The sequence below is a fragment of the Hemiscyllium ocellatum genome, chromosome 29, assembly GCF_020745735.1.
Source record: "Hemiscyllium ocellatum isolate sHemOce1 chromosome 29, sHemOce1.pat.X.cur, whole genome shotgun sequence".
Lineage (NCBI taxonomy): Eukaryota > Metazoa > Chordata > Chondrichthyes > Orectolobiformes > Hemiscylliidae > Hemiscyllium > Hemiscyllium ocellatum.
This window is the reverse complement of record NC_083429.1, coordinates 17,950,917-17,978,462: the sequence shown is the minus strand read 5'-3', so window position 1 is coordinate 17,978,462 and position 27,546 is coordinate 17,950,917.

Sequence of the window (27,546 nt, the reverse complement as noted above, 5' to 3'; positions counted from 1 at the left end):
AATTCATCAGTAGCACACCTGAGGTAGCACCTTCCAAACCCATGACCATTTCCATCTAGAAGGACAAGAATTGTAGATACATGGGAACACCACCACTTGCACACCTACACTCATGAACTACAGTGGATCAAGAAGACAGCTCACTATCACTAATTCAAGGGCAAATAGAGACTGATAATAAATGCTGGCTAGCCAGAAGCACTCACATTTCATGAATGAAGAAAAGAAACACCCACTATAGTATTATTATAAGGACCCTTCTATAAACTATTTCCAATTGAACCAAAGATGTGTGCTCCAACATTGGCTGTGCCCCTGGCCAGCTACTTCAGCACAGCCATAAAAGTGCAACCTCCTAAGCAATATGGAATACTGTACAGGAATATCCCATTCACAAATAGCATCACAATCAGTGTCAATGTATTAGCTCAAGATGTTTTTAATATTTCGGTGGGAACTTAGATGATCCAGTATTCCGTTCTTTGTTAAATAGATTTTCATGGGAATGGAAGGAGGAGAATTAGTCAGAGTCACACACACATCATTGTTGGGAATCTGCCTCACAACCTGATTTCTGGTATTAGTATTTTGTGCTAAGCTGTAGATTACTGATCTTCTCATTGACAGGTCCAGCCCTTCCATAGATTACCCGTTCATTGTAATTAATCGTTAATGTTATCTTGATTTCCTAGCCTGATTTCAGCTCTTTGAGATGATTAGAGGAGAATACTTTACATTATTTTTTCCAGCATAGAACCTATTTTGCCTTTCATGGCAGGGGGCTTCAAGAAATGTTTAGCTGTTAAGCTTTAGGCAGTTTGAGTAAAAAACGGGCATGATGAACCAGTCCATTTCTTCATTGCTTCCAATTTCATATGCCCATACTATACAAACATAGTTGCATTAATACCATGTCAATTTAAAAAAAAACTTGAGCATTGATTCTACTGTTGCAGCCAGGCTTGGCAGGTAAATGAATTTGTGTAAATCTGCTCAGTGCAATGAAAGATAGCTATGTACAGTGTGTGGTCTCTAGTATCTAGGCTGTTTGCCAGTGTAATTCAATTAGATGGGATGGAATTGAAAAGCAAAACATTAATGTTGGGATTGTGAATGAGAAATGTGCATGAAACCTGCACATCAATACCTCTGGTCTTACAACACAAATAACCTTTTCTTCTCTCGTCTTCCTCTCTCTAACCATTAAACATGGTAATGGAAGAGATTGATGATGGGAAAGCTACATTTTTACATTCTGTTATGCTTGTGAGAAGTTTAGTCGCAACAGTAACCCAACTGTTCACTTGGTGATCTAGTGCAATGTCCTGGGTTGCTTCATGAGATTTCCTGTAGTAGGGAGAGGATTGTGCGCAGACTCATGGCACAATAAGTATGAGTAGATCTAAATCAGTCCACTCTTCAACTCATCCACTATACCAGGAGAGGAGATGGCCAAGTGCTACTATCAACGAATTGTTAATCCAGAAACTGAGTAATGTTCTGGGGACCTGGGTTTGATTCCCACCGTGGAATTGGAATTCAATGAAAGTCTGAAATGATAAGTTGAATGATGACTACAAATCCATTGCTGATTGTTGGTTCACTAATGTTGTTTAGGGAAGGAAACTGCCATCCTTACCTCGTCTGGCCTACATGTGACTCCAGACCCATAGCAATGTAGATTACCCTTAAATGCCTTCTTGATAATTAGGCATAGCTAATAATTGCTAGTGTGGCTAGCCCGTTCATGCCCTCATCCTGTGAATGGATGTAAACAATCCTTGCAACAGGAAAAGTTCAACCATAGGACCAGATTTTCATGTGGTTTTGGGAAAATCTGATCTGTGAATTTCTGGTCCTTCTAAAATGTGCACATAACCTATGTGTGATGTGCCTGATATTTCACAGAGGTTTTGGGTTCACACTGCATTTGACAAGTCATGCTGAAGTCCGTGAGGAGTGCCAGTGTCGTAGGTAGGCCTTCTAATTTGCTTGGTTCTCCACTAATGTCATTTGGCAACCCTGAATATCACTCTAATGACACCGCCCCCCCCCCCCCCATTCCAAGCATTACTCCTCATTGCTGTCACCCTCACCAAGCCACATGCTACCCCTCAGCCCTTCAGATTTGTCTACGCCACCCAAAGCTCTCTCAACTTTTCATCCACACTTCATGACAGCCCATACCTCAAGATGATTCTTGCCAATTCAATGCCCTTTCAAATTCCCATGCCACCCCAAAATCTACCACTCCATCCCTCCCACCACGATGCACTCAAATGCCCTCCATAGCCACTCACCATGTACAGTCCCCTGAGGCAATGCAATTAAAATGACCCTATACAGACAACAAGGAAAAGTAACATCGTGCAAGAACTGTAACAAACACTACATTGGACAAACAAGCAGATAACTAGCCACCAGGATACATGCACATCAACTAACCACAAAAAAACATGACCCTCTCTCACTAGCATCCTGACTTACAGATAAGCAAGGACATCACTTCGACTGGGACAATGCATCTGTCCCAGGGCAAGCCAAACAGAGACATGCACGAGAATTCCTAGAAGCATGGCATTCCAACCGGAACTCTATCAACAAACACATCAACTTGGATCCCATTTCCCACCCTCTGAGAAAAAAAGCAGGAAATGATATCACTACTGGAACTGACATCCTCTCCGGAATTGGCATTCCAACCCAAGGAAACACAAATACATCAATTGAAAGTGTGTCACTAACACCAGTGCTTCAATGGAGGCTCACTGATGATGTTACCTAGTATGGTGACGAAACGTATGTAAATGAACCTTCCAGCTCAGCGAGCAAGCTTACATACAGAACATCAACCTGAGCTACAAATCTTCTCAAAGCTCACTAATGATAAACTCGATAGGTCAGGGCTGTCAATGATTTCTTTCTCGTGTGGATACTTCCAGTCCTTAGGCTTTAAGCTTCAAGTAACTGTTTCTGCAAATACAATTCACCTAGCGCCACCCACCCTGTATTCTCTATGTAGTCCTGGACACTATCTCTTATCCAATAACATTGCAATCTCCTCTCAAGGACATGCTCACAGACAGAATATTCCAAAGCCTAATTATTTGCCATGTAAACATTTTCTACCTGCTTTCTCCACTGCATCCTTTGTCAATTACCTTAAATCTCTGTTATTGGACCCTGACTGTATAATTGGAGCTATGTATCTGAAGAAGGATCCCAATGTCTGCTCATCAGTATCTTTGTGATTTGCTCAGAAGAATTAGTTAAGTTTGAAACCCATGGGAAGACAGTTTGCAGGTATATTCCACAGATGAGTTGCCTTCTAATGGGAAGGGTAAACATTGATCCTAAAAGTATGTGATATGGAGCAATGTATTTCGCTGGACTTAACCAAGTGAATACACAGAACTCTAACCATCGTGTGTGGCTCCTTACAGCACATGTTAATCCACCACTCTATCTGTGTGGCCAGAAATGATTCTCAACCGTGAATTTCTGACTACTTAGACGTTGTTATGAGAAGTAAATTTCTTAATGTCCTTTGTACTGATCTATTTTCAGTAGACTGTGAAGCTTTATTCCATTGCATTGCAACACCAAGTCGATCTGTGGGAAGCTAGCAACAGCAAGGGTGGCCAGCAAAGACCTGCATAAGGAGTAACCAAGCAAGTCTCAAATTTAAACTTTATGTTAGGGTCAACACAGAGAAAGAATTTTGCTTTTGGGATTTCAAGGGGATTAATGAAATTTGTAATTACCGTAAATAAACTTTGTACTGGCTGTTGCTCTCAGTATGTTAAATATACTTATCTCTTATTCTACAGCCTGAGTCATCATCTGGTAGATGTTCTATTTTTTTTTGTTCTTGGATTTGTCAGGACCGCATTTACTCCTATCCCAGTTGACTTGAGAAGATAGAGTCATAGAAATGTACAGCATGGAAACAGACCCTTTGGTCTAACCCGTCCATGTCGACCGAATATTCTAAACTAATTTAGTTCCATTTGTCAGCACTTGACCCATATCCCTCTAAATCCTTCCTATTCATATACCATCCAGATGCCTTTTAAATGTTGTAATTGTACCAGCCTCCACCACTTCTTCTGGCAGTTCATTCCATAAATATATCATCTTCTGTGTGGAAAAGTTGCCCCTCAGGTCCATTTTAAATTCCTCCTCTCTCACTCTATACCTGTGCCCTCTAGTTCTGGATTCTCCTACCCTAGGGAAAAGACCTTGTCTATTTACCCTATCCATGACCTTCATGATTTTATAAACCTCTATAAGGTCACCCCTCAGCCTCTGACACTCCACGCAAATCAGGCCCAGCTTATATAGACCATCCTTAGAGCTCAAGTCCTCACCCTGGCAACATTCTTGTAGTTCTTTTCTGTGATGTGCCTTCTTGAACAGTTGCTAATCTTTTGAATATTCAACAGGCCCTAACATTCAATTTTGACACACAATATATTCCAGTAAACTGTGATGAAGTGACAGCAGATAAATCCTTCAGTAATGCTGTTTTACTAGGACATTACATAGAATTAAATTATATTTACAATGTAGAAATAGGTCAATGTGTTCATGCTTCACCTGAGCCTCCTCACACTTTAACCCCATCACAAAATATCTTTCTATTTCTTCTCTCCCTCATTTGTTATTCTTGCTGTCCCTTAAATACAGCAAAGATTTTTACTTCAACTACTTCATGGTGTCTACATTCTGCGTTCTAACAACATTCTGAGTGAAGTGATTTCTCAATTTCCTATTGCATTTATCACTGACTAAGTTCAATTTAGTTCTCTACTGAAGATCTAAGGATATAATCTGGGTGTATTGAGAAGGTTACTGGGAGGGCTGTGGTCTGAGCTTGGAGGTCATTTTCCACTCTGAAACTTAAATGAAGCAGTTAGGAGGGTTTGATGGGTTTGCAGCAGACTACAATCCTTCTGTACGAGTTGGCTATGGTTGATTTTCAGTACACACATCTCTGGACAACAATTTCAATAGACCTCCACCAATCAGCCTTTATGTCTCCTGCCTGACTCACTGTTGAAAGCTTTGACTTTCTCAATTAGTAGGTACTTTATTAAAATAACATGATGTAATTGGCCTCATTAGTCGACTAAAACTCCCTGAAGAGTCCCACATTCTAAAGATTTCATAAATATTCAGAAAGTGGTACCATGTGTTTTTCGATGGGATTGCAGGGCAATATCTGTGATGTTGGAACACACAAGTTTCAATCAAGTGTCGCGGGTTATTTATAGCCATTCCAGTCACAGACCCCTCCTGCTTGTGCCTCCAGTCTTGTAATAGCTTCATTCATATCCCAAGTTATTTTAACTGATAATTTTCTAATGTCTGTTTCCTAGACAGCAGCAAACATTCTCTTTAATTAGAAAGCTGAATTGAAAGGGAAAATCCCAAGAGCAAGAGATGTCTCCTTGACCTTAGAGTTCAAAATGGTAGGAGGGTGAGGTCAATGAAATCAGGAGGAGATGACAAACTTGACAGTTACAAACCCTGACGAGGATAAAGGCAGGAGAGATTCCATAAATGGAAAACAGAAAACCTGTTCTTACATGACATTTGTATTAGCATCTGAAAGGACAAACAATGTCTGACCATTCAGCTAAAGTACCTTAACCTTAATGGAGCATTTGGACAAAGAATATTTAAACTTATAGACAAACCCATAATATGTAATTTGGATAGTGATGCAGAAGTTCCGTGGGGAATCCAAAGATCCCTTTTATAGACTTTGCTCTAAAATCCTTCAGAAGTGCATGAGAAGAAGACCAAACACACATGCACTGGCAAAGTGTACACGACAGGATAACGTCAAATGTCCTCTAATTTTTCACCAGTACTTCCTGAAATTAAGCTCACAGATGTATAAAACAGGTGCAACTGTTAACAACAGCGCATCAAAGGAGAAGTGAAAACACTGTGCGATTCCGGGTGTCCAAATAACTTCCTGATTTCTCACACCTACAGTCAGAAACAGTACAGCATGACAGAATGCTGTTTGGTCCATGTCATGTCTCCGTCAGCTCTGTGAAAGGGCTGTCCAATCAAGCCCCTCACTCCTGAAAATGTCATCTGCTCAAGTTTAGATATCAGTTTGGTCTTACTATTGTTACACTGTATCTGTTTTGACCACCTCCTTCAGACAACACAATCCAGATCCCAGCCAGTTTAAGAGCAACTTGCAAATTTTCTTTCTGTTAAAAGTAGAACAGCTAGATTGTTAACATCTCTATGTAATAATAAGACTCCATCTGAAACACTTGATTGGTACCCTATAATAGTAGTTTCCCAGCATTGACAGTAATATTTTATCAGATGATAATTGTTGGCACCTCGAGGTATTTGGCACAGGATGTAGCACAGAGAAAGAACTGTTTGAGGTGGTTTGCTGCCACCAATTCTCCTATCAAGTGATATGAAACATAGAAGCATACAAAATAGGTGCTGGAGTAAGCCATTCTGTCCTTCAAACTGCACCACCATTCAATATGATCATGGCTCATCAAGCAAATTCATTTTCCTCTCCCACTTTCTCTCCAAACCTCTTGACCCCTTCAGTTTCAAGGACACATCCAGCTCCCTCTTGAACATATCTAATGAATTGGCCCCAAGAGCTTTCTGTGGTAATGAAAATTCAAAGGTTCACAACTCTGAGTGAAGAAATTCCAGTCCTGAACGGCTTAGCCCTTATTCTTAGACTGTGACCCGTAATTCTGGACTTTATCAACATCAGAAACATTCTTCCCACATCTAGCCTGCCCAAACTCATCAGGATTTTATATGCTTCTATGAGATCCCCCCCCCCCACTCATTCTTTTAAATTCCAGTGAGTACCAGCCCAGTTGATCAAATCTTTCTTCAAGTGTCAGTGGGAGAGAATGCATGCCATATTTACAAAAGAGGCACTCTTCTTAGGAACAAGGAGATTTATTATATGAAGCAATAAGCAGATCAATAAAGGACTGTTGTTGTACAATGGCAGTGTAACTACATCTGTGCTAAATGGTCTTGGTTCAAGTGCCACCTCCTCTACATGTGTGTTTTAATAACTCTGAACAAGTTCATATAGATATCTAAGTCAGGCAAAATTACTGGGAATTCAGGGAACTTGCTTCCACTGAAATCTAGAGTAAAATTCCTTGTCTCCAACTACAGATTGTATGTGACGTCAGTTGAATGGGTGGACCCAATGTAACATTAACATTAACCCTTTCAGAACCATTAGGTTATGCAACAGTGATCCCTATCTGTTGACCATGATTGGAAATAGGGCTGGTTGGTAATGATTATAGGAAGGTTCTCACCTTACCATTATAAGAAGAGGAGGGGGAGGTGTACTTAAAACTATGCTGTAGAATGACAAGTAGCCTTGAATGTTCAGGCTTGTGGTGACTTGAACAACAGTCTCGGTAGGGTCAGTGGGTTGGGTTTTGAAACAATGTTGCAGCTCCATCACTGCATCCCACAATGAGCGTAGTGTTGCCAACAAGGTGTTGCTGAGGCTTAAGACAAGATTGCCAAAGTACAGCTAAGAGTAGACAATGTGCATCTCAGGACTGAAGGTATACCTGCTTCTGGTATTTTGAAGGCTCCTTCAAATTGAAGACTGAAAGAAAAAATAATCACACAGAATTCTGAATCTGGGTTACCACATGGGAATATTTTACACTAGAAAGATTGAGTAAAATCCTCGAAAAATACGCAAACTGCCAAAAGAAACAAGCAATGAACATTTCAGCTTCCTCAAGTACAAAATTAAAATCCACATTCATTAAAAGATTTTGATCAAAATACAGCTGGTCCCTTTTAATCATCGGCTTGCTGCCAGACCTTAAAATACTTTAACCGGATGAAGCATTTTATTGGAGAACCCAAGAGTTTGATCTTGTTTATCGTGGTGTCTGGTGTGTTTTTTTGAAATCATTCTAGGTTGCCTCCCTGAAGATCATATACAGTTGGAGGCTATCCAGTGAAAATGATGTCCTGGGTCACAACCGCATCTTTCACTTGAGCATCGTTGATGAGGATGACCCAAGCCTGGAACTATTATGTGGGAGGCCTGTCACAGGCTCAGTGCAAATTTACTCCCAGGATGTGGGAAAAAAGCATATTGGCTATTCCCAGTAAAGCGATGATCGACCTCCTCTTTTATCCAATGGCAATGAAAAACCATGAAAGGTACTCGAGTTAGGAAGTTTTGTAAGTCGGATGAGGTATTGGTGTCACCATGATCTTGATGCTTTTGTCCTTTGATGGCATATATGCATTGACTTTGGAATCAGTCCCTAATGATATGACAATGGATTTTGGATTTCACTCACAGGGTGGTATAGTGATAGCAATGTCTTCCAGTGAAGACCCATTACCATATTTTCCACATTGAATTCTGTTCTAATTTGATTTTAACCTTCAATCTACATTCCTTCATATCCTCAAAAATCTTTCAACCCCTCAGTTATCAAGAGTCTATCTACTTCTACCTTAAAAATATTGAAAGATTCTATGTCCAATGCCTTTTGAAGGAGGTAATTCCAAAGACTCAAACCTCTGAGACCAAAAAAAAATTCCTCATCTCTGTCTTAAATTAGTGATCCCTCATTTTTGAACTATTATACCTAGTTATGGTCTACCTCAAGAGAGACTATCCCCTTAACTTCCATCCATCAAGGCTCTGCAGATTCTTCTTTGTTTCAATTAAGTCACCTCTGACTTTTCTAAAATCCAGAGGGTACAGGCTGCTTTGTTAATTTCCCTTAATATTTTATATGCCTCAATTATATCTCCTCTCATTCTTCTAAACACTGATGAGAATTGGTCTAAACTGTTCAATCTCTCCTCACAATACAAGCTTTTTGTCTTTGAATTAATCTAGTAAACGTACTCTGGAGTACCTCCAATGCAATTGCATTCTGCTTCAAGTTAGGAGAACCAGAATTGTGCACAGTATGACAGGTACAATCTCACCTGTCCAGTTGAAGCAACACTTTCTTAATCTTTTACTCCATTCCTTTATCAATACTTGCAAAAATTTCTCCTTATTCCCCTCCTTTAACTGGGCATTAGCTTTCTGTGATTCAAGTATGAGAACATATAGATCCTCTGCACTAACGCCTTTGCAATTTGTTCTCTAATTAGATACTAAGTAACTATTTTATTCTTTTGACCAATATAGATAACTTCACCCTTTATCCACATTAAAGTCCATCTTCCAAATTTCGGCCAATTACTTCAACTATCCGTATTCATTTGTACATTTCTTATTATTTCATTGCAATCTACTTCCCTACCTACTTTAGTGTCATCTGCAAATTTGGCTATCATACAGTAGATTGTAAATAGTTGGGGCCCAAGGACTGAACTATGTGACAACCTACTAGGCTCTCAGCTTACAGCTTGCCAACCAAAATAAAGACTAATTTATTCCAACCCTCTGCTTTCTTTGGTTAGCCAATCTCCTTTCCAAGCTAATATATTACCTCAAACCCTATGTAAATGGGCGGCACGGTGGCACAGTGTTAGCACTGCTGCCTCACAGCGCCAGAGACCCGGGTTCAATTTCCGACTCGGGCGACTAACTGTGTGGAGTTTGCACATTCTCCCCGTGTCTGCACGGGTTTCCTCTGGGTGCTCCGGTTTCCTCCCACAGTCCAAAGATGTGCGGGTCAGGTGAATTGGCCATGCTAAATTGCCCGTAGTGTTAGGTTAGGGGTATGGGTGAGTTGCGCTTCGGCGGGTTGGTGTGGACTTGTTGGGCCGAAGGACATGTTTCCACACTGTAAGTAATCTAATCTAAAAGGTAATCTTACCTTGTGTATTAAACTTTTGTGTGGCAGCTTTACAATTGCCTTCTGGAAGTTCAAGTATGCCCCACCTACAGGAGCCCCATTATCCACTTTGCTTATTGAATCTCTGAAGAAATTAGTCAAACAAAACTTATCCTTTTTATAAACTATCCTGACTGGGTTGGTTTATATTTTGACTTTCCAAATGCTCCCTTTCCCAACAGCCGATTTTGAACTAACTGGTCTATAGTTTCATACTGCATGCCTTCTTCGCTTTTTGAATAAGAGTGTTACAATAGCATATTTTTAATCCACTGGAACACTTCTAGAAACGAGGGAATTTTGGAATATTGTAACAAGTCCATTTACTGTCTCTACTGCCAGTTGATTTCAGATCCTAGGATGTAGGCTATCCGGCTATAGTCCAACAGGTTTAATTGGAAGCACACTAGCTTTCGGAGCATTGCTCCTTCCCACCTGATGAACCTGGTGTTGTGTGATTTTTAACTAAGCAAGCAAGTTAAGGATAACATAAGGGCATAAACTAAGTTATACCTTCATTGCGAAGGTCAGCGGCAGGCAGGAGAATTGGAAACGTTTAAAGACAAACACATGTTATTAACAAAGTAATAAAAAGAGCAACAGTAAGTTATGAAGGTGCATGAAATATTTAAGCAGACAGCAAAAGCTTCTGTCAGTATCTGAAAAGGAAGAGAAGAGTTGAAGTGAATGTTGGTCTTTTAGAGATCAAGCCTGGAGAATTGATAATGGCAGAGAAATGAAATATTTTCCCTCATCCTTCAGGATGGAGGACATTGAAAACATGCCAATATGCTTTCGGAGTGTTGCTCCTTCCCACCTGATGAAGGAGCGATGCTCCGAAAGCTAGTGTGCTTCCAATTAAACATGTTGCACTATAACCTGGTGTTGTGTGATTTTTAACTTTGTACACCCTAGTCCAATACTGGCATCTCCAAATCATGACTTGCTTGCTTAGCCATGCAAGATTTTTTTTTTTGCCTTCTCACAATCTTTATTCCTTTGTGGAATATATTTTCGGTGGACCAATTGAGTATCTCCTTAAACGTCTGCTACTGCTCATCAACTGTCCTACCTTATCACCTGTGTCTAGATTAGAGTGTGCTGAAAAAGCACAGCAGGTCAGGCAGCATCCGAGAGCAGGAAAATCAACGTATTGGGCAAAAGCCCACTTTCATCTACCTTATCATCTCGTAACACAGCCATGAGGGCCAGATCTGTCCTCTTGGCTTTGTAATTACCTTTGTTTAAAACCAAAACACTACTATGAGATTTAAGTTTCTTGTTTTCAAATTGAAAAAGAAACAAAATGTGATACACCCTTTGGCAAAAGTAGCTGAAAGAGATAATTCAATTTGTTTAATCCATTTTTTATGCCTATTAAAATACCCACGATTATTGTCAGAGCTTTCTTATAGGCTCCCAGTATCCTCTGGTTTGTACTGTGTCTCACTGTAGAACCACTGTTTAGGATCCAATAAATTACCCCTCCTTGGACCTCTTTCCCTTGCCATTTCTTATTTCTACTCAGACCTGTTATACATCAAACTCCCCTGTATCAAAAACATTTCTCATTGCATCACTGATCTCAATTCTTTACTAACAAAGCTACACAACCTCATTTTCCTTTCTGTCCATCATTCCAAAACATTGATTATTCTTGGACCTTCAACTCCCAGAAATGGCCTTCCTTCAATCACATAGAGTCATAGGGTTATACAACACATAACAGACCTTTCAGTCCAACTTGTCTATGCTGACCAGATATCCTAAATTAATCTAGTCCCATTTGCCAGCATTTGGCCCATATCCCTCTAAACCCTTCCAAATGCCTTTCAATGTTACAAATAGACCAGCCTGCACCACTTCTTCTGGCAGCCCATTTCATACACGCACCACCCTCTCCAAGAAAAAATTGCTGCTAAGTCCCTTTAAAATCTTTCCGCTCTCACCTTAAACCTACGCCCTCTAGTTTTGGATTCCCTTATTCTGGGGAAAAGACCTTGGCTATTCACCAACAAATCATACCTATTTATTTCTATTTGCATTGTTGACTCATTCATTTTATTCCCAATGCGACGCATGTTCAGATACAGTTGGCGATTTTGATTACTCTTGTCCAATTCCTTAGTGCAATAAGACAGTCATACATCTGTCCCTTCCTTTCATTTTCTGGTAACGATCAGTCTCATCACTAACCTACACTCCTGCCTTCTTACACTTTGATCTTCCTAAAAGTTTCTATGAAATTGAACCCCACACCCACTATTTAGTTTAAAGCCCAATCCATAACCCTAGTTATGTGTTTCACAGGACACTGGTACCAGCATAAGTGCATCCCATTGGAACAACAGCACTGGTGCCAGTGATCCATGAATTCGAACCCATTTCTCCCATAGCAATATTTGAGCTATGCATTTATCTTTTTAATCTTATTGACTTTGTGCCAATTAGTTTATGGCTCAGGTAGCAATCCAGAGGTTTGCTGTGGTTCTGTAGACCATGACAACTGGATCTTTCCCCTCCTGTTCAAAGTTCCTCTGCAGCCAGACTTATGCACCATCTCCAAGATTAACTGCAGAGATTAATGAAGATTCCTTAACTAGCACCTTTCAAACTCATTACCACTGTCACCTGGAAGAACAAGGATAGCAGAATCACACATGCCATCATCTGCAAATTCCTCTCTAAGCCATTCACTATCTTAATTTGGAAGCTTCCTTTTATGTATTCACAGGATGTGGGCATTGCTGGCTAGACCAAACTTTATGGAACATCTGTACTTGCCCAGAGCACAGTTAAGAGTCAACCACATTGCTATGAGTCTGGAGTCACATGTAGGCCAGACCAGAGAGGGACAGCAGTTTTCTTCCCGAAACAACATTAATGAACCAGATTGTCAGGGGAAAAAAATCGGTAACGGCTTCATGGTCATCATCAGACTCTAAATTCCAGATTTTTATTGAATTCAAATTCCACCATATCCCATTGTGGGTTTGAACACAACTTCCCAGAACATTACCTGGATCTCTGGATTAACTAATCTAGTGATAATGCCACTAAGTAATCACTTCCACACACATATCACTGCTCCTGCAGTGTTGCTGGGACAAAATTTTGGAATTTATTCTCTAATAGCATTGTGGGTCTTCCTATAGCACGTGGACTGCAGCAGCTCAAGAAGGCAACTCACCATCATCTTCTCGAGGGTAACTAGGGATGAGCAATAAATGCTGGCCCCGGCGGTTATGTACACACCTCTGAATGAATAAAAGAACAGAACTTGGTAAGAATGTCGAGGAGGGCCACAAGTTTAATGTCAGTTTAACGCACTTGATTTATTAAATATATTGGATTTTACAGGGCTTCACAGTCCTCTTAACCCACTCACCACTTCATGCCAGTTGAAATATGACTAGCAAGTCAGACAGAAGGCATGCAAGGTCAGATCTGCATTAGATATCAGCAGGGACTCAATTTCCAGGGAAACTCTGGAGTAGGTTCATGCCTCACGGCTCAGCCCAGTTCATTATAAGACTTGAAACGAGAGCTGACCTGTTTCTGACTGGGAGATGGTGCTTGGAGATGACGTCTGGGGAAAGGTCAAGTTTTAACAATTGCATAGAATTTTCTGAGCCAGAGTGATCCATTGGATCTGTTACAATTATCTGAATGTCTGAAGAAAGGTTTTGTAGAATCGCTGATAGCATTTTGTTTAATCTTTCTGAAGCGATGGCATAGATAGATGTAGCCAATTTATATATCAGGGTATTTTAGGCTTTGGAGTTTTGTAAGACAGGAATACACAAGAATTTCCCCTTTGTCATTATTTTTATTTTGTTACATGTCACAACCTTTTTCCGTGTGTATAATGAGCTACCTGATCAACATCTGATAACTATCCACAGAAAGCAATCATCTCACACTTGTATCTCGATTGCTCATTTTGTAAGTTGTGATGCCTTACTTTTTTCATTGTACATATACTTGCTTTATAAAGCTGCCCTGGTTTACACACTGAGCCAACTATATTAAGCAAAAAGAACTTTATAACAGAGTTCAGACATAGAAACTGTAAATAAGTATCAAAATATCAAAATGTTAAATATGCTGTGACACAGAAACATACCTGTAAACTGAAATTAAATTCAGAGTAATAGATGAATGCAGAAAGGATGTTCCTGAGGACTAGGGATTCCAGAACCAAGGGACACAGTCTAAGGATACAAGATGGACTGGGATGAGTAGAAATTTCTTCACCCAGTGAGCCTGTGAAATTCTCTGCCAGAGAAAGTGATTGAGTCTGAAACATTGAATGTTTTCAGGAAGGAGTTAGATATAAAGAGCTGCAGATGAAAGAAATCTGAAACAAAGACAGAAATTGTCATCAGGTCTGGCAGCATCTATGGAGAGAGAAACAAAGTTAACGTTTCAAGTCTATTAACCGCTCTTTAGGTGTTAGGACTAAAGGGATCGAAGAGAATGGGGAGAAAGTGAAAACAGGGACCCATGATCATATTAAATGGTGGAGCAGGCTCGAGGACCAAACAGCCTACTCCTGCTCCTATTTTCGATGTTTCTATGTTTCGAACCATTTTCACTGTCTGAATGTTCTTCCTTTCAATGACCAGAAGCTGGATATTGTGATGCTGCCATTTGTTTGGTAGGTTTGAATCTCTCTGGTCAGGTTTCCAAACAGGTTTAACATGCAGTCCAGTATCTGCTCCTAACTGCGAGAGGTATTGTTTGTAATTATTGAAGTCTTGCTGTAGCAATTATCTAAGTTTGCTCCAAGATATTTTATTTACATGATAATGTTGCATATTATCCCACAAAGTATCAGTTTGGATCATGGACTTGAGCATGATAAACCATGTCATGTTTTGGAATGTGATTCTGGAGCAAACTTTGTTGTGTTCAAATGTCAAAAGGAAATTTTTTTTTAGATTAGATTAAATTACTTACAATGTGGAAACAGGCCCTTCAGCCCAACAAGTCCACACCGACCCGCCACCCACCCATACCCCTACGTTTACCCCTTACCTAACACTACGGGCAATTTAGCATGTCCAATTCACCTGACCCACACATCTTTGGACTGTGCGAGGAAACCGGAGCACCCAGAGGAAACCTGCGCAGACACGGGGAGAACGTGCAAACTCCACACAGTCAGTCGCCTGAGTCAGGAACTGAACCCGGGTCTCTGGCGCTGTGAGGCAGCAGTGCTAACCACTGTGCCACCCACAGAAATGTCAGCGGTGGGATTCGAACCCACGCCTCGTTCAAGGCTGGAGCCTAAATCCAGCAGCTTAGTCCACTCGGCCACACTACCATGCCTTGAAGCCAATGGAATACAAAATAAAGTTGGTTTACATCTTCACTAAGGGGTTTGTATGAGGACTCACAGCAGATTCAACCAATTCATGGTATCACCAATATCACTCATATGACCACCTTGCTCAAGACATCTAACATATTAAGCTTCTTTTCAAAATTAATTACTTCCCTCTGAGGCACTGGGAGGTAGGGTGAAGGGTTGGTTGGAGTTAAAGTAAGTTGACTAGGGACTGTACACTGCAGCTATAATTTGGTACAATGCTCAGTAAATGAAAACAATGCAGCAGCAATGCAGAATGTTGCAATGAAATATAATCAAAACAATGTTGACATAGAAAACCATCTTCTTAACTGCTTCTTAACTGATCCACAGTAATGATACCGCAACTGCAGAAGTTGCGCAGAAATTGAGACCCTGTCCTGCAGCATCAATCACAAATACACCCTTTCATGAAACCCTCCCTCTATCTGGACATGTGCCATTAGAATGTTCTGTAAAGGGACCTGGTAAGGAGGATTTCGGGACAATCCACAAAGATTCTCCAGTCAAGAATAAGTTCAAACATTGTTTCACACACTCTGGATCAACATTATCCCAAACCCCTATAGAGCTGACAACACACAAATTACAAAGCCAACGTGTTTTTTTTCACATTTGTTGTCAAGATGTGAACAACATCAACAAGACCACATTTCTTGTTCATCCTTCATTGCTCTGTAAAGGCCTTCTGTTACAACTGTTTTCACAGCTGAGTGGCTAGCTGGAATAATTTAGTTGGTTTTAGAAGTCAACCATGTCATGTAAGACTCAGTAGCCAGATCAAGAGGATCCCTTCCATTGAAGAATATTACTGAGTCAGTTGTTTCCTCCTCAGCAATACAATGTGGTCATTTATTTTCTGATGCTGTTCCACAAATCACCACATAGGATGTTATGGCAGGATTCAATTTCAGAACTTGTGGGTTCTAGGCCAACATTAAACCACTAGACTTCAGTTTTATCTTCAATGTTACCTTAATCTTAATTCAGATATTACGCTAGAAATGTCGGTTGGAGATATGAGCAGTTTGTCATTGAAAATATTTATATTAAATCTCTTTGAACCCTAAATGAGCCATAAAGAGCAATTCCATTTCCATGATGAGTGAAATAGAAACCTCAGAAAAGGCAGGAGATTGATAACTACCTTAAAAACTATTTGTCACAAAAAATAAATTTAGAGAGCTAGGTCTTTAAAAATAGATAAGCATAACCCAGTTTGTTAAAAGAAAAATCACACAACACCTGGTTATAGTACAACAGGTTTATTTGGACCAATTAAACCTGTTGGACCATAACCTGGTGTTGTGTGATTTTTAACTTTGTACACTCTAGTCCAACACCAGCATCTCCAAATCTTAACGTGGTTAAATCATCTAAGCCCCAAAATAAATTCATGTCCATTCATTGTGCTATAGGCTATTAGTTTTGCGAAAGGCAGTTTTCCATGCTGTGCTCCATGCTGTGCTGCATGTTCTGGAACATGTTGTTTTTCATTCTGTGTTTCACATTATGGTGCATGCTATTTTCCGTGTTGTGCTGCGCATTATGATGCATGTTGTTTTCCATGCTATGCTGCATGTTCTGGTAATGCTGTGCTGTATGTTCTTATACACGTTGTGGTGCATGTTCTCGTACATGCTGTTCTCCACTCAGCACGGCATGTTCTGGTATTGCTGTTGTCCATTCAATAATGCATGTCCTAGTACACGCTATTTTCCATTCAGTACTGCATGTTCTAGTACATGTTGGTTTCCATTCAGTACTGCATGTTCTGGTGCATGTTGGTTTCCATACAGTACTGCATGTTCTGGTGCATGCTACTTTCCATACAGTACTGCATGTTCTGGTGCATGTTGGTTTCCATTCAGTACTGCATGTTCTGGTACATGCTATTTTCATTCAGTACTACATGTTCTGGTGCATGTTATTTTCCATTCAGTACTGCATGTTCTGGTGCCTGCTGGTTTCCATACAGTTCTGCATGTTCTGGTGCATGTTGGCTTCCATTCAGTACTAAATGTTCTGGTGCATGTAAGTTTCCATTCATTAGTGCATGTTCTGGTGCATGCTATTTTCCATTCAGTATTGCATATTCTGGTGCATGTTGGTTTCCATTCAGTACTGCATGTTCTGCCGCATGCTATTTTCCATACAGTACTGCACGTTTTGGCGCATGCAATTTTCCATACAGGACTGCATGTTCTGGTGCATGTTGGTTTCCATTCAGTACTGCATGTTCTGGTGCATGCTATTTTCCATAAAATACTGCATGTTCTGGTACATGGTATTTTCCATACAGTACTGCATGTTCTCATGCATGTTGGTTTCCATTCAGTACTGCATGTTCTGGTGCATGCTATTTTTCATTCAGTACTGCACGTTTTGGTGCATGTTGGTTTCCATTCCGTACTACATGTTGTGGTGCATGCTACTTTCCTTTCAGTACTGCATGTTCTGGTACATGCTGGTTTCCATTCAGTACTGCATGTTCTAGTGCATGCTATTTTCCATTCAGTACTGCTTGTTCTGGTACATGCTATTTTCCATTCAGTACTTCATGTTCTGGTGCCTGTTGAGTTCCATGCCGTGCTGCATATTTTGCTGCGTCTTGGGTTACGCGTTGTTTTCCATAAGACCATAAGACATAGGAGTGAAACTAAGGCCATTGGGCCCCTTGAGTCCACTCCGCCATTTAATCATGGCTGATGGGCATTTTATCTCCACTTACCCGCATTCTCCCCAAAGCCCTTAATTCCTTGTGACATCAAGAATTTATCAATCTCTGCCTTGAAGACATTTAGCGTCCCGGCCTCCACTGCACTGTGTGGCAATGAATTCCACAGGCCCACCACTCTCTGACTGAAGAAATGTCTCCGCATTTCTGTTCTGAACTTACCCCCTCTAATTTTAAGGCTGTGCCCATGGGTCCTAGTCTCCCCGCCTAATGGAAACAATTTCTTAGCATCCATCCTTTCCAAGCCATATATTATCTTGTAATTTCTATTAGATCTCCCCTTAACCTTCTAAACTCCAATGAGTACAATCCCAGGATCCTCAGTCGTTCCTCGTATGTTAGACCTACCATTCCAGGGATCATCCGTGTGAATCTTTGCTGGATATGCTCCAGTGCCAGTGTGTCCCTCCTGAGGTGTGGGGACCAAAACTGGACACAGTACTCCAAATGGGGCCTAACCAGAGCTTTATAAAGTCTCAGTAGCACATCGCTGCTTTTATATTCCAACCCTCTTGAGATAAATAACAACATTGCATTCGCTTTCTTAATCACGGACTCAACCTGCATGTTTACCTTTAGAGAATCCTCGACTAGCACTTCCAGATCCCTTTGTACTTTGGCTTTATGAATTTTCTCACTGTTTAGAAAGTAGTCCATATGGTGCTGCATGCTGACTTCCATCATCACTTCAACCATCTAGTGCTACATCAGGGCAGCATAGGGGCACAGTGGTTAGCACTACTGCCTCTCAGCACCAGGGACCCAGGTTCAATTCTAACCTCTGGCAACTGTCTGTGTGGAGTTTACACATTCTCCCTGTGTCTGCGTGGGTTTCCTCTAGCTGCTCCGGTTTCTTCCCACCATCCAAAGATGTGCAGGTTAGGTGAATTGGCCATGCTAAATTACCCAGAGTGTTCAGGGGTGTGTAGATTAGGTACATTATTCAGGGGTAAATATGGGGTAGGGGGATGGGTCTGAGTGGATTTCTCTTCAGAGAGTTGCTATGGACTTGGTGAGCTGAAGGGCCTGTTTTCACACTGTAGGGATTTTATGATACCAGCAACTCTTGAAGCAGAAATGCCCTGAGACAGCTGGAACTGATGGGAGTTATTCTGAAATTGATTTGATTTGGTTTTTTATTATGATCACATGTACCTAAGTACAGTGAAAAAAACTTATTTTGCATGCAGTACAGGCAGATTAGGTGAATTGGCCATGCTAAATTGCCCGTAGTGTTAGGTGAAGGGGTAAATGTAAGGGAATGGGCCTGGGTGGGTTGCACTTCGGCGGGTCGGTGTGGACTTGTTGGGCCGAAGGGCCTGTTTCCACACTGTAAGTAATCTGATCTGATCTAATCATCATACCATGCAAGGATCATAGGGTGATTGAACACAGTGAAGAATACAAAGTTATGGTTGCAAAGAAGATGCATAAAAAAACAAGATTGACAAGATTTGAAATTTGAAAGGTCCGTTCTGAAGTCTAATAACAGTGGGCAAGAAGCTGTTCTTGAACCTCACGATTGGAAGTCTTTCCAAGGCATCAAGAAGTGTAGGTTGAGTCAATGGATGGAAGGTTGGCTTGACTGATGGTCTGGGCAGTGTTCACAACTTTTCATAGTTTCTTGCAATCCTGCACAGAGCAGTTGCCTTTACCAAGCTGTGATACATCCAGATAGAATGCTTTCTATGGTGCATTTTGTAAAAGTTGGTTAGGGCCTATATGGACATGCTGAATTTCCTGAGTCTCCTGAGGAAGAAGTGGTGTTGTTGTCCTTTCTTGACCGTTTCATCAATGCATGTTGTCTTGCTCAGATTGCTGGTTATCTTCACTCTTAGAAACTTGATGCTGTCAACCATCTTCACCTCAGCTCCACTGATGTAGATAGGGGCGTGCTCTCCTCCTTGCTTCCTGAAGTGGATGATCAGCGCTTTCAATTTACTGACATTGAGGGAGAGATTGCTATCTTTACACCAAGTCACCATGCTATCTATCTCTTTGCTGTATTCTATCTCATCATTGTTTGAGATCTAACCTACAACAGTAGCTACACCGGCACCACTCCCCCCCTTTTCCTCTGCCACATTGATGACTGCATCTGCGCCACCTCGTGCTCCCATGAGGAAGTCGAGCAGTTCATCAACTTCACCAACAAATTCCATCCCGACCTTAAATTCACCTGGACCATCTCTGACACCTACCCCCTACCTGGACCTCTCCATCTCCATCAATGATGACCGACTCAACACCAACATTTTTAACAAACCCACAACTCCCACAGCTAGCTGGATTACACCTCCTCCCACCCTACCTCCTGTATGAACGCTATCCTGTATTCCCAATTCCTCTGCCTCCACCGTATCTGCTCCCAGGAGGACCAGTTCCACCACAGAATACACCAGTTGGCCTCCTTCTTTAAAGACCATAATTTCCTCTCCCACTTGGTTTAAGATGCCCTCCAACACATCTCATCCATGTTCTGCACCTCTGCCCTCAAACACCACCCCTCCAACCACAACAAGGACAGAATCTCCCGGTCCTCACCTTCCACCCCACCAACCTCCGCATAAATCGTATCATCCACCGACATTTCTGCCACCTACAAATGGACCTCACCACCAGGGATATATTTCCCTCCTCACCCCATTTGTTTTCTGCAAAGACTATTCCCTCCGTGACTACTTGGTCAGGTCCATGCCCCCCTACAACCCACCCTCCTGTCCTGGCACCTTCCCCTGCCACCATTGAAATTGCAAAACCTGCACCCACACATCCTCCCTCACCTCCATCCAAGGCCCCAAAGGAGTACTCCAAATGGGCCCTAACCAGAGCTTTATAATGGAGCCTTCCACATCCATCAAAGTTTCACTTGCACATCCACCAATGTCATTTATTGCATCAGTTGCTCCTGATGTGGTCTCCTCTAAATTGGGGAGACTGGACGCCTCCTCGCTTCAGGGAACATCTCCGGGACACCCACACTAATCAACCCCACTACTTCGTGGATTAACATTTCAACTCCCCCTCCCACTCTGCTGAGGACATGCAGGTCCTGGACCTCCTTCACTGCCATTCCCTTACTGCCCGACGCCTGGTGGAAGAATGCCTCATCTTCCTCCTCGGAACCCTTCAACCCCAGGGGATCAATGTGGACTTCACCAGTTTCCTCATTTCCCCTCCCTCCACCTTACCCCAGTTCCAACCTTCCAGCTCAGCACCACCCTGATATCCCACCGATCAATCTTCCTTCCCACCTATCCGCTCCATCCTCCTCTCCGACCTATCACCTTTACACCTTCCTCCATCCAACAATTGCACTTTCAGCTACCTTCTCCTCAGTCCCACCCCTTCCCATTTATCTCTCCACCCCCGAGGTTTACAACCTCATTTCTGATGAAGGGCTCCTGCCAGAAACATTGATTTTCCTGTTTCTCAGATGCTTCTGGCCTGCTGTAATCTCTAATCTGACTCTAATCTCTAGCATCTGTAGTCCTCACTTTCACCTACAACAGTAATGTCATCCTGGAACTTGTTGATGGAGTTTGGATGAAATTTGGCCACAAGGTCATGAGTGTAAAGGGAGGACAGTAGGAAGCTGAGTACACATCCTTGCAGGATGCCGGTGTTGAGGATTGTTGTGGAGGAGGTACTATCAGTCTGGAGTGGGGTTGGAAAAGCACAGCAAGTCAGGCAGCATCCGAGGAGCAGGAAAATCAATGTTTTGGGCAAAAGTCCTTCATCAGGAATAGAGGCAGAGTGCCTGCAGAGTGGAGAGATAAATGAGAGGGGGGTGGGGGTGGGGAGAAAGTAGCATAGAGTACAATGGGTGAATGGGGGTGGAGATGGAGGTGATAGGTCAGAGACGAGGGTGGAGTGGATAGGTGAAAAGGAAGATAGGCAGATCGGACAAGTCATGGGGACGGTGCTGAGCTGGAAGTTTGGACCTGGGGTGAGGGGGGAGAAGGAGAAATTAGGAAAATGGTGAAGTCCACATTGATGCCCTGGGGTTGAAGTATCCAAGGCGGAAGATGAGGCATTCTTCCCCCAGGCGTTGGGTGGTGAGGGAGCGATGGTGGAGGAGGTCCAGGACCTCCATGTACTCAGCAGAGTGGGAAGGGGAGTTGAAATATTGGGCCACAGGGTGGTGTGGTTGATTGGTGCGTGTGTCCCAGAGATGTTCCCTAAAGCACTCTGCAAGGAGGCGTCCAGTCTCCCCAATATAGAGGAGACCACATCAGGAGCAATGGATACAATAAATGATATTGGTGGATGTGCAGGTAAACTTTGGATGTGGAAGGCTCCTTTAGGGCCTTGGATAGAGGTGAAAGAGGAGGTGTGGGCACAGGTTTTGCAATTCCTGCAGGGGAAGGTGCGAGGATGGGAGGGTGGGTTGTAGGGGGGGCCTGGACCTGACCAGGTAGTCACGGAGGGAACGGTCTTTGCGGAAGTACGAAAGGAGTGAGGCGGAAAGGAGTGGGAAGGGAAATATTTCCCTGGTGGTGGGGTCTGTTTGGAGGTGGCGGAAATGTTGGCGGATGATGTGGTTTATGCGAAGGTTGTTAGGGTGGAAGGTGAGCACCAGGGGCGTTCTGTCCTTGTTACGGTTGGAGGGGTTGAGTTTGAGGGCGGAGATGCGGGATGTGGACGAGATGCGTTGGAGGGCATCTTTAACCACGTGGGAAGGGAAATTGTGATCTCTAAAGAAGGAGGTCATCTGTTGTGTTCTGTGATGGAACTGGTCCTCCTGGGAGCAGATACGGTGGAGGCAAAGGAATTGGGAATACGGGATGGCATTTTCGCAGGTGGTAGGGTGGGAGGAGGTATAATCCAGGTAGCTGTGGGAGTCGGTGGGTTTGTAAAAAATATCAGTGCTAAGTCAGTCGTCATTAATGGAGATGGAAAGATCCAGGAAGGGGAGGGAGGTGTCAGAGATGGTCCAGATGAATTTCAGGTCGGGGTAGAATGTGTTGGTGAAGTTGATGAATTGCTCAACCTCCTCAGGGGAGCACGAGGTGGCGCCAATGCAGTCAATGTAGCTGAGGAAGAGGTAGGGAGTGATGCTGGTGTAACTACAGAAGGTGGACTGTTCTACATAGCCAACAAAGAGACAGGCATAGCTAGGGTCCATATGGCCCATGACTACCCCTCCCTGCCCCTATTCCTGATGAAGGACTTTTGCCTGAAACATCGATTTTCTTGCTCCTCAGATGCTGCCTGACCTGTTGTGCTTTTCCAGCATCACTCTAATCTAGACTCTGGTTTCCAGCATCTGCAGTCCTTGCTTTTACTGAGGAGGTGCTATTGTCTATCCTTGATTGTGGTCCAAGGGTCAGGAGGTCCTGTGAATGATTCTGTGCCCTGACAGTTGTGGCATTGATTGAATATGTGAGGTACTGAGCATTAACATTTTCCAACCATGCATTGGAGTGAATGGAGTGAAGAAAACTGTCCAGTATTGTCTTCCAGCACATGTTCAGGAGGTAAGGGGCACAAGTGTCAGTCAATGCGAGAATAATTCCTACAAGAACATTGGTGCACTTCAGGAAGAAATTGGACAATCTGACCAGAATTGTCAAAGGCAGAGACTCCATTTTCAAGAACTACATGTTCTGAACTGCTCCAGTAGCTCGAGCCACAGCTCAGTTCTCAGCATCTCCATCACTCACTAGAGAATACAGCAGTGGATAATGTCCCCAATTCTGATCCAGCATGTCTTGGTTCAAATTCCACTTCAAGGCTTGATGGCCATATCCAAAAATGATCTGTTAGGTTGGTTGTCAAATTCTAAATTCTTCTGGTAAGCCATTGTTAGGTGGTGAGAGTGAAAAGGCCCCTGGTGAGCCATGCTCAATAATAGCCTGTTAAGTTATTCTGGAAAAATAAAACAAGTTACGAAAATAGCAAAAAGTGCAAGCCTCATTTTCTAATCAACAAGTAAAGTTTCTATAATGCTTCTCAAAGATCATACTCAGAGGCAGTACTGAACCTAAAATTGATAAGTTTCCCATATCCTCACACACATAGTGCTGTCATAGGATTCACATTGATACCAATGAGACAGCTATTCAATCTGACAGCCATGTCCCCCAACCACATTGCTGGATACTCAGTAATGCTTCCCTCTCCATGCAGGGGGTGATGATGCATAAAATGCAGGAGGGAATAAAATGAAAGAAGATAAATGTTCCTGCTCATGCAGAAGATAGTGCTGGTCATCATGGGAATGAGCATCACTCAAATCATGGCCACTGGCATGGGAGGAGTGTTTGATATTGGGAGTAACAACCTAATCCTTTCTCTGATTACCATTCATCCTCATCCTTCTATCTCACTAGCTCACAAGGTGCAGATGGTGTGAGAATTCCTTTACTCTTTTCTCTACCTGCTGTTGCCACTCTTCCACTTAAAAACCCAAGAATATAACCTACCCAAACAACAAAGAAAGGGAAAGATAGACTGTCACTTGATTTCCAAGGCACAGCCATCAGCTCAGATCCTGATTAAAAGATAAGATTGACGTAAGACCAGCACAGAGGACTGAATGACTCAATTACAAACTCACTGGAGAGAAGGGTTCCACATTAGATCTGCTACAGAGGAGTCAGCTTGGGACCTTGATGGCCAGGCTTGCAACGTTTTAGGAGGCTTGTCAGAAAGCCTCTGTACAAGGTCAAGGAGAAGCGAGGGATCCAGCAGTAACTTGGCATAAGACTCTGTTCAGAAATTGTAGTGCATCCTTTCTAACATACCACTTCCATCAGCTCAACAATGGGATTCACTAGGATATCCAGCCTCATGACTGATGTCTCATTTTCCTGTGTAACACTGGTAGGTACAGACACACTTGAGGTCCTCTTCTGAGGTCATTACAGTCTCCCCCACTGAAAGACAGCAATCCTTCAGGTAACAGCAACGAGTGGTAATGTCTCTGTGACTAGAATCCTGAGTGCTCAGCTCATGTCCTGGGCAGCCACATTGGAGTGTGAGACAAAAAGCAGCACTTAGAAGACCCCAGGCCGGGAATACTTAAGGGTGTTTAGCTAGTGCCTGTTCACATTGATCCAATAGTGAATGTATAAAAGAAACAAAAGCAGGAATCGCTCCAGAAATTTGGTTCTGGTCCAGTGAGCCTTTTTCAGGAGTGACAACAGCTACGAGAGAGAGAAAAAGACAGAAATAGAGAGAGAGAATTACAGAGAGAGAAATGAGTTGCAGGAATCCTTGGTTGTAGAAAAAGGTGGACATTTCTGAGGACCATCTGTGGAATGTGGCTTCATTGGAACAGATGCATCAGAGATGGAGGAACTGGGAGAACGGAATAGAGTCTTTACAGGAAGCAGGGCATGAGGATGCATAGTCGGGTTAAGTAGTGGACACTGGTGGCCAGCCTATCCCCAGAAATGGAAACAGATGTCGAGGAAGGAAAGTGAGGAGTCAGAGATGGATCAGGTGAAGGTGAGAGCTGGGCGGAAATTTAAAGCAAAATTGATTAATTTTTCGAATTCCAAATGAGTGAGGGGAGCAACATCAATGATGTCATTGATATATTGGAGAAAAATTTGTGGTTGGAGGACCCGAGTTGGACTGGGATAAGGAATGATCTACGTATCCCACAAAGAGATAGGCATAACTGGGGCCCCTGCTAGTACCCACGGCTACCCTTTTGAGCTGAAGAAAGTGGGAGGAGTTAAAGGAGAAGTTGGTCAGAGTGAGGATCAGTTCAGCCAGGCTGAGGAGAGTGGCAGTGGATGGTGACGGTCTGTGCCTTTTTTTCAGGAAAAAGTGGAGAGCCCTGAGACCATCCTGGTGAAAGGCCGATGTGTAACAGGATTGCACTTCCATGGTAAAGCGAAGGCAGCTGGAGCATGTGAACTGGAAATTCTGAAACTGAAATAAAGTGTCAAAAAGGTTGACAATATACGTGGGAAGGTACTGGACAAGGAGAGAAAATAATTGCGTTGAGGTAGGAAGAGGTGAGTTTTGTGGGCCAGGAACAGACCGAAACAATGGGTCTGCCCAGGCAGTCCTGTTGTGTATGTTGGAAGAAAATAGAAGCTGACTGTGCAGGGTTAAGGGACTCTGAGCTGGAAGGCAGTGGCTGGGGGAAATCCCTAGATGAGATGAGGTTAGTGAGTTTTGGACACAATGGATATTCAATGGTGGCAGCATGGTTCTGGAGGAGATATGAGAGGTGTCTGAGAGCTGGTACTCAGTCAGACAGTAATAGCACCACCTTTGTCAACAGTCTTGAATCTGAGAGCACCGAGTGTAGTCATTTCAGAGGGACATCAATTGGAATGAGTGAGAGAGGGCAGAGAAAGACGACTGATGTCATATCCACAGTTTCTCTGGCAATTTTTTTTGTTTTTGTTTGTTTCAGACCTTCAGTGGTTCCTTGTTTTATTTTTGAATAATGAAAGTTGATTTCAATTGCATTTTCTGGAAATTGTTACTCTTCTTTGGTTGGAAAGAGAGCAATGTGATGCTTAGTGATAGACAGCTGATAAACAGTATGGTTCTGTTCGTGAATGGGAGCTTGGGATGAAATTACTTGTCTGAGCTCTAAGGAGACACTAGAAAAACTTGGGTTAGTTTCTCTGGAGGGGGCAGAGGCTCAGGGGAGGCTTGATAGAAGTCTGTAAAATCATGAGATGCACTGATAGGGTTGTCGGTCAGAATCCTTTCAAAGAGTGTGGTGCTGTGAAAGCAATCCAGTCAGGCAGCATCCGAGGAGCAGGAGGGTCATCCACGGAATCCTTTTCCCAGAATTGAAATGTCTAATGCAATGGGATGTGCATTTACGTTGAGAGGGGGAAAGTTCAAAGGAGATGTGGGAGACACGTGTTTTACAGAGTGGTAGGTGCCCAGAGCATGCAGTCGGGGTGGAGGAGGCAGATACGATAGAAACATTTAAGGGGCTTTTAGATAAGCACATGAATATGCATGGAATGCAGGGATATTTTCCAAGGACAGGAAGAAGGAATTAGTTTAGGTTGGCTTTATGTCCGGCATCACATTGTGGTATACATTGTTCCTGTGCAATACTGTTCTATTTTCTATGTCCTATGTATCACTCATAAATTATTGATCATGCAGACCACCGGTGATTGCTTACTTTGTAGTACTCCTTCTATTATTTAAGAAAGGTGATAAGGACCAGCCAGGGAATTATACACCGGTGAACCTGACATTGGGGATGGGCAAGTTGTTGGAGGGAATCCTGTGGGACAGGATGTACATGTATTTGGAAAGGCAAGGACAGATTAGGGATAGTCAACATGCCTTTGTGCGTGGGAAGTCATGTCTCATGAACTTGATTGAGTTTTTTGAAGAAGTAACAAAGAGGACTGATGAGGGCAGAGCAGTGGACGTGATCTATATGGATTTCAGTAAGGCGTTCGACAAGGTTCCCCATGGGAGACTGGTTAGCAAGGTTAGATCTCATGGAATACAGGGAGAACTAGCCACTTGGAAACAGAACTGGCTCAAAGGTAGAAGACAAAAGGTGATGGTAGAGGGTTGTTTTTCATACTGGAAGCTTGTGACCCAAGAATCGGTGCTGGGTCCACTAC